Here is a 9527-nt window from a genome sequence, read left to right as displayed (position 1 = left end):
CGCGATTTGCGGTGCTGCCAGCATGCCTAATTACAAAGAAAATAACTTCCCATACGTATAGATTATAAAGCTCTCACGAAAGTAATATATTTTCTGTAAATGTATATTTGTTAATGGCTAAGAAGTACCAAAACCTGCATTAAGAGCTCTCTGGGGTGGTGTGGGGCGATAAGGAGATACGTATTTGTACCCTGAACCCATTGAAAATGGGTAAGAAGGAGTATAATGTTTTTTGCAAATGTATGTAACAGGTAGAGAAGGAAGCATCTTTGACCACATAAATATTTTTGATCAAGATCAATGGCCGAGTCGATCTAGCCATGTTCGTCTGTATGGCCGTCCGTCTGTATGTATGAAAGCAATAATCTCAGTACCTGCAAGAGCTGAAATTTTGAACGAAGGGCCTCCTAGTGCTTGCGCAGTACGAGCTTGTTTCCTATAATCAAAAACTTGGCCAGTTCTGAAGAATGCGATAAAAATCTACATCGAAATCATACTTTTTTAGTAAGTATCGTAGCTTTTAAGAATTAGAATCCCAAATTCTTACATATAGCTTCTCGAATAGTATGTTAGTTGACAAAAATGATTCGCAGAGTGTCGCAAGAGCGGATATGTGCGCTGCAAAGAAGCGAACGATGCAACATAGCGATCGACGAAGTCTGACGCAGGCATGCGCGCACCAAGTTTCCAAGCTAAGAACGGTCAAGAGGCGCCAAGTCAGCATTCTGTCGATGTCACTGCCCCGGACCATGGACAACGTGGGATAGCGTTAGGTTATCATAAGTTCAGTTTATATGGAACGTCGACAGCCATAGTTTCCCAATAAATAAAAGGACAAAACTCCAACTTTGTTAATTTACGCCCAACAAAGTCGAGCCACGCACTTTATAAAAATCCAGTCCAACGACGTATTGTGTTAAGAAAGCCTAAAAAAAACCAAAAATCAAAACAAAATATTTAAAAAATATATATATATATTTCCAGTCGCCAGCTAACGCTGCGAAAAATTTATCGAAAAACCAAAAAGAACAGGCAGTGAACAATATGAATAACGAACAGCTTATTCAATTTATAGAGTCTGCCGTAAATGAGAAAAATGTTGAAGAAAAATTAAGAACCTTAAAAGTACAAACGAGAGAATACAAAAGCACCAGACAAAGCAGTGTACGAACCATCCAAAACTATAGGGTAGGTTATTTGTAATGAGCCCCTAGACATTGTAAAGTCTATACCACAATTTGATGGCAACCAAGAAATTTATGTCTCTTGGCGACAGACTGCAATTGCAACATCCGAAGTTTTTAAACCCTTTGACGGTAGTTCCCGACATTACCATGCGGCTGCAATTATTCGTAACAAAATTGGAGGCCCTGCAAACGCAACATTATCGTCATTTAGCAGGGTTTTAAATTTTAACGCAATTATTATCATCTTAGATTTTACTTACGCCGACAAAACTCCGATTCGTGTTATCCAACACCAGTTGGATACAATAAGGCAAGGCGGCCTATCTTTGCTAAACTACTACAAGGAAATGGAAAGACTACTTACGCTACTGACAAATAAAACAATAATGACCCACGATTTAGCAGCCGCAACAATCCTTAACGCAAAGTTCACGAGACGACGCGCTGCATACTTTCGTATCTGGGCTTAAAAGCCCCAAACAGACCGTGTTCCCCTCTCAACCGCGAGATCTGCCATCCGCTCTGGCGTTGGACCCAGTGGCAGAAGTAAACAATGGCAGGAATATGTTAGCAGCTAATAATGCCAGACATATTGAGGACAAGTCTCAAAAGCCCGATGGCCAACGCCAGGGGTGGCGACAAGGTAACTCAAGTGGTCCGCAAAATAGTTCGTCAGGAGGCCCTCAGAGAAATCCGCACAATGGTCAACAAAAAGACAACAACCAGAGCTACCAAAAGTCAGGGAAGTAGAAACCAGGCTTAGCACAATAATGAATCAAATAGCGCGAAAAGAATTAGCACCCAAAGGCATCAGAACCAGGACCCAGAGCCGATGGAAGTTGACTCTTCATCGCCTCTAGACAACAAACAAGTCATACAGGAACCCAGGGTTCACAAAACCGGTCCAGCGAAGCCATTATCAGAATTATGAGACCAAGGCAGAGTCTGAGGCTGCAGCGGTCCACGAAGATTTGTCCCATGCAGAATCTTGTAAGTTTTAAGGGGAAAGTTCCTGCTATCGTACATCACGCGTACAGTAGCAGAGCTTCTAAGAATTACATAAAACCATTGACAGGGCTGGCACACTTCGTGCCAGTCGAGACCACGTTTCCAGTAAAATCAATCCATGGGCATACAAAAATCGAACAAAAATGTCTGATACATATTATATACATAAACATCGACGACGCGGACATCGTACATCGCACATCGTAAGGGAAGATTTTGACAAAATGATCAAACAAAGGTCAAATGCCTTCGCGGACCCAAACGAGTTCCTGCCTTATAACATTAACACGAAAGCTACCATACGAACTAATGGAGAGCCCGTCTATTCAAAACATTATCCTTATCCAATAGGCGTTGCAGATTTTGTCAATACAGTGGTTAAACAACTTTTGGCAGATGGCATAATTAGACCTAAACCAGCAGACTATTGACGACAAATACCCTATAACTTCTATTTCAACAATACTTCAAGCATAGGGAAAGCCCAGTGCTTCACGACTCTGAACTTGCAATCAGGTTTCCACCAAATAGAACTGACGGAGAAAGACCGAGTAAAGACAGCTTTTTCGGTACAAAAAAATGGGAAGTATGAATTTTGCAGACTTCCTTTTGGTCCAGCAAAAAAATGGGAAGTATGAATTTTGCAGACTTCCCTTTGTGTCAGCATATTTCAACGGGCAACTGATGATTTCCTGCGGGAACAAATAGGGAAAGTTTGTTCTGTTTACGTCGACGACGTAATAATTTTTTCCACGAGTAAAGAGGACCTTGTTAGGGACATTGACAAAGTCCTTAAAATATTGTATGAAGCAGGCATGAGAGTGTCTCAAGAATATTCCAAGCTTTTCAAAAAAAGTGTGGAGTATTTGGGATTCATCGTGTCAACGTTCGGTATCACTACTTCACCTGAAAAGGAACGGGCCATAAAAGATTTCCAGCCCCCTTCTACATTGTTTAATCTTAGATAATTTTTGGGATTATCAAGTTAGTACAGATGTTTTATAAAGGGATTTGCTACGATCGCAAGACCTTTAACAGACATCTTAAAGGGTGAACATGGCAAAATAGGTGCCAACCACTCGAAAAGCTCGACTTGACAGCAGAGCAATTAAAAGATTTTGATAAATTGTAAAATATGTTACAGTCAGAGGACGTCATGCTTGCATACGCTGATTTTAGCAAACTCTTTGACTTAACTATAGACGTTTCGGGGCATGGCTTTGGGGCCTTGCTGTCGCAAAGTAAGCGTCCAATTACCATGATCTCGCGTACGTTACGCAATTACCTGTACGGTGTCAGAAAATTAAACATTTTTACTGACCACCAACCGTTAACAAGTGCTATGTCCGAGAAAAACCCTAACCCTAGGTTCAAAAGATGGAAAGCGTTTGTGGATGAACACAACGCACATGTTTCTTGTATGCCAGGAAAGGAAAATTACATTGCTGATGCTCTATCACGACAACATGTTAACGCCTTAGAAAATTCACCAGATTCAGATGTGGGCACTATTCATAGTGAAAAATCCCTCAATTATACGATAGATACAACAGATAAATCAGTCAATTGTTTTATTAACCAAATCGTAATAGAACAATCAGATCAAAAATAAAATACGACTCATTGTACGATTTTCAGACCATGATTCTCTTTTACAAACATTACAAGATATAGCTAATGCAGATTTCGTAAATGCAATACTCTGCGAACTCCTAATATTAGCTTCTTTTCAATATAAATAGTTGAATCATTGCCATCAACCGCCTTAAGGCACACCAAATATCTTGTAGTAGATATTACCAATAAAACCGCGCATGGAGAGATCAGGACAATGGAATATAATATAATCAAGATGAGCCGTTAAGCATCAGAAATAGCTGAAAATAGCAAAACTTGTTCCATGGCAAAATACAACCGCCACGCAATAAAACAGGTCTTAGGAAAAACACCTATCCCATCATATACCGGTGAAATTACCCATATCGATGTTTTTTCTACAGACAAAAAAATTTTCTGAGTACAGCCTATTGATTTAAGAGCGATCGTAGATATCAAAGCACCGATACTTCAATTAATAATTAATTAATAAGAGGTTCTAGTCTGGAACTCCCGACTATGGGATACTCTGAACCCTCTTCTTCCAACACCAAGAGCAAATATATATACTATTCATGAAGCTACATGTCAAGATTGGTGACTCTAGCTCTTACTATTTACCAAAATTGCCCAAAAAACAGGATATCGATATAGATTTTTATCGATTACTTCAAAACGGGGCAAGTTATCGATTATCGGAAACAACCTCGAACTGCGCAGGCACTAGGAGGACATTCATCTCTCTAGCTCTTATAGGTTCTGATATTCTTGCGTTCATACATACGGACGGACGGACGGAAGAAAGGACGGACGGACGGACGGACAGACAGACAGACGGACATGGCTAGATCGACTCGGCTATTGATGCTGATCAAGAATATATATAATTTATGAGGTCGGAGATGCTTCCTTCTGCCTGTTACATAATTTACATTTTGCACAAATATAATATACCCTTTTTACCAATTTTTAATGGGTTGAGGGTTTAATAAAGACCATCTATTGTGACTACGAAAAGTCACTGAACTCTGAAACAAATAGATCCATTGCAAACAATTTCGAAATTTAAATTTTCAATGCACCTCCTTTCCGCAGCACCTCAAATGGGCAAGTCGAAAGATTTCATAGCTTTCTCGCAGAAATCGCACGGTGTATGAAGATCGATCGAAAAATTCACGAAACCTTATTTGAAGTTGAAGTTATCCATGCAGCCCCAGAGATAAAATTCAAAAAGCTCAGGACGAGAAGCTAAGGCAAGCAAATTCGGACAGAAATAACAGATAATAAACAAACGACTTTGAAATAAATTGACACAGACATGCGCAGAAGTGGTTGTAGAGGCTGATCTGTGCACGACAGTTCTTATTAGGGGGAGGGATGTCCATAAGGACAGCGTTAAGTGAGCAACACCAATTTTCAAATTTTTCCGTACGAATTTTCAAATACGTTTTATTTTATATTTTAGGTTAATGCAGTTATTACCCAAACCACTCCTGACGACCTTTATTTTTGTTATTGACCTTGAAACTTAACGATTACTCATGCTCGAACTACATAACCATAATAGACGCGGACGTGACAATCTGGGACGAATACGGTTACCTAGGATATACTACTAACTACATAGACTTTTTCAATATAGAACACATGAGACAGATTATCACCAAGGACCTCAAACACTTAGAGACATTACTGGCAACAATAAAGGTTCACCACCGTCATGCTCGAAGTGTAAATATACTGGGCACCGCACCAAAGATAATAGCAGGAAATCCTGATTTTAACGATTGGGAATAAATTAAGTTAAAGCAAGGTCAACTAGTAAATTCAGTAAATTACCAGATAGAAATAATCACCAAAATCCAAAGAAGGCTTATCGAAATTACAAACTCCTTAAATGCCATTCAGAATAGACGGTCTGGTCACGGAACATTTGTACGAAAGGTTTCTGGAAAAAAATACAATAATAATAACAATAATTTAACAGATTTAATATTCGTTATAGCTTGTCGAAAATCAACTTGATCAGCCCTACGATTCTGGATGATATTGATGTTAATGAAATAACGAATGAACACCTCACGAATGCCAGTGTAGCAGATATTTTGGAGGTAGCTAGCATCAAAACATTCCAGAACGAAAATTTATTGTATTTTCTTATTAAGTTTCCAAAACCAAAATTAGTTTGCAAAAATATTAAAGTTTATCCAGTCCAGCATGATAGCCGAATTTTTAATTTCGAAGAAGGCTATACGGTCGCTGAGTGTGGTACGAAGATCTTCATTATCAGTGAGTGTGATCCAACAGTGGGCACTACTTTCTGCAAAAGGACGCAGATGTCAACCTATGCTCAACAATTTGTACCTGGAACTGTCGCGCAATGGAGCACTCAACCGGGCCATTTGGACTCGGTTGCTGTGGTCGACGAAGAGATGATTATTATCAATGACGCAACCATAAACGTCGTTGATAGTAACGGGTTCGGTCAACAAATCTCCGGGACCTACCCGCTAACTTTTGAGGACAGGGTCTATGTGAATGATGCGTTGTCTGCCAACAACTACGGAGCACTGAAGAAAAAACCTGCGGTATCCGTCATGGCCAAAGTGAACGTTACTAGGCATCTGGAACGGGTCAATTTATCTTCAATTCATGAACAGAGCATGAAAAACCTTCAGCACATAGATTACCTACAGACCAAATTGCTAGCCAAGTCAATATTAAGCAGCTGCTCTACCCTGGCTGTAGTTTTCTTGCTTTACATCATCATCCGTCATATCATTACAGAATTTCGAGGACGGCCTTCATTTAACCAAGGGAGGAGTGAACACAAATGATTCACAGATTGTCGCAAGAGGGGTTATGTGTGCTACAAAGAAGCGAACGATGCAACATAGCGTTCGACGAAATCTGACCCCGGAATGCGCGCACCAAGTGTCCAAGCATGGTCACGAGGCGCCAAGTCAGCATTCTGTCGATGTCACTGCCCCGGACCATGGACAACGTGGGATAGCTTTAGGTTATCATAAGTTCAGTTTATATGCAACGGTCAACAGCCATAGTTGCCCAATAAATAAAAAGATATAACTACAACTTTGTAAATTTATATAAACCAAGTTTCTTTGGTTTTATAGCTATCGCCATTCTACGCCTCTTCCCCATAGCTATAAATCTAAACAATAAACCAAGTGAAATACCCATCAATTTAAGCCACGAGCTTAATACAATTGCATTTCTAGAGAATGAAAATATTCTTTCGCACAAGATAAGATCAACACGATCAAAATTTATTAAAGAAAACGTGAGCTTATATTGACACGTGTCTGCGCCAGCTAGTGCACATTGCAAGAATTTCTGTATACAAATTAAGTCTGCTGGTCAGATCGAGTTATAGTTTAATTCAATTAAGTCAACTGGGCAGATAGCTGACAAAATCGAGTTATAGTTGAATCCAATTAAGTCTTCTTGGCAGGTGGCTGGACAGATTGTGTTATGATTGAGTGCAAATGACTTTTTATGACGATTAGGGTGGAAAGCTTGACTTCGCTCTCTTATTACTGGCCTTGGGCTCAGTAATAATTTGTCATAAAATAACAATGTGATTTTACGGACAACTGCCGTAGCAAGTATTACTTTATTGTTTTACAATCGAGTCTTCAAACAAAACTGAATATTGTTTCATCTGAAAACTAAAGCTAAAACCAAAACCAGGAGTATAAGCTGCCGAAGTCATAGCCGACAATGCCGACAAGTGTCATGTTACCAGCGACTACTTTGTAGCTGGGCATAGCACTGATTCGTCAACAGAATGCCCATGCGTGGGTAGCTATAAATATGAGGGGCTTAGCAAGGGAGGGTTATTTGCCTACTTACATGAACACACACACATTCAAACGCGTCTTTATTGAATTCTATTAACAACTTTGCAATTGCAATTTGTGCTGATATTTTGGTTTTTTTCATTAAGATTGAATTGTTAGTATGGCTGTCGAGTAAAACGTAGCGGTAAGTAGTCCGGACTGTATCGGGTTTCAGTCCTATTGTGAGACCTATTTTTATACCCTGAACCCATTAAAAATCCAAATGTATGTAACAGGCAGAAGGAAGCATCTCCGACCCCATAAAGTATATATATTCTTGATCAGCATCAATAGCCGAGTCGATCTAGCCATGTCCGTCTGTCTGTCCGTCTGTCTGTCCGTCCGTCCGTCCGTCCGTCCGTATGTATGAACGCAAGGATCTCAGAACTTATACAAGCTAGAGACTTGAAATTTTAGATGTAGATGCTCCTATATAGTTCCCGCGCAGATCGAGTTTGTTTCCGATAATCGATAACTTACTCCGTTTCCAAGCAATCGATAAAAATCGATATCGACATCCTTTCTTTTTAGCAAATTGGGTAAATAATAAGAACTAGAGCCACAAAACATGATATGTTGCTTCTAGAATATTATAGATATTTCAAGTATCTTTCATTTCATACCTATCGCCACCTCCCCGCTACAACCCCAGAGCTATAAATCAAGTTAATAGCCCAACTTTTATTGCCAACCAATTTAAACCACAATTTAAATGCAATTGACTTTTTCAGAATACACAAATATTCTATGGTACAATAAGATATACTGTAGAAAATTTCATAAAGATCGGTTAAGAAGAACCAAAGTTATATGCAACTGCGCAATTGAATGGGGCAGCAGCTTTAAGAATTTCTGTATACAGGTACACACACACATTCATGCGCGTCTGCTTCGCATTCTAATATGTAATTATACATGGTAATTGCATCTTTTTTTTGTAATGTTATTTTAGTTCCTTTTTTTAATCATAAGTACTCAATTGTTGGTGTGGCTGCTGAGTAGAGGCATAGCAAGTGGTGCGGCCTCTACTCGGGAGCTCCCGACTAGAACCTCTTACTTGTTTTATATGAATTTGTATTACTGATAAGTCAAACGAGCTTGTTTACTTACTTTTTGTTGTTTTCTGTTGCCATAGGCAGCAACGAGATTGATTTCAAAATGAGCATAAAGATACATTTAAATTGTCGTCATTATTTCTGCCCATAGGCACATCTGCATATGTCGGTCAGCGACCGTGGAAGACAAAAGGCATCTTAAAGGGCACCAGTTTACTGTCTCTTTTTTCATGATTTTGGAGAGAGCAGCGGATCTCTCAGGTAACTTAGGGCCCTCATCGATATCTCATCTCTGCCTATCGATTGCCCTTTAGACTCCCACATGCAACATCACCCATAGATTCCTAAGGCGAATGGGGTCCTTGCTCGAGCTTCTTCTCCCGCCTGCGCTAAATTTGGCCAGCCTCTAACTTCCTTGAATGCGGAAGCTCCCAACGTGAGGGGCACCACGACCTTCCTCAATGCTCTTATATCCTTTTCATGATAAGCCTTTATGTTTCTCTTAAAATCCCTCCAGCAAATAAAAGTTAGTTAATTCGATAAACTTCTTTATCCGGTTCCGCCTGGAATACTCGGGCATTGTATTGCTTGTGACTACTCTCGTACGTATTATGCAAATGATCTTAGACACGCTGCCGCATAACCTCGATCTATTCTACTGGGTGCAGATGAGAAATTCATGATCACCCAGAGAATCTCATTTTCGAGCCAAGTTGTGATATTCTCCACTTACGAACATGGGAAGTCCAAAAACTGTATAGAATTTAGTCTTACCGGTCACTGCGTGTATTACATTGTGTATGGAGACTTATATTTCTGAA

This window comes from Drosophila novamexicana, unplaced genomic scaffold (assembly GCF_003285875.2).
Source record: "Drosophila novamexicana strain 15010-1031.04,08,12 unplaced genomic scaffold, DnovRS2.1 tig00000932-arrow-arrow-pilon, whole genome shotgun sequence".
Classification (NCBI taxonomy): Eukaryota; Metazoa; Arthropoda; class Insecta; order Diptera; family Drosophilidae; genus Drosophila; species Drosophila novamexicana.
Note: the sequence above shows the minus strand (reverse complement) of the source record.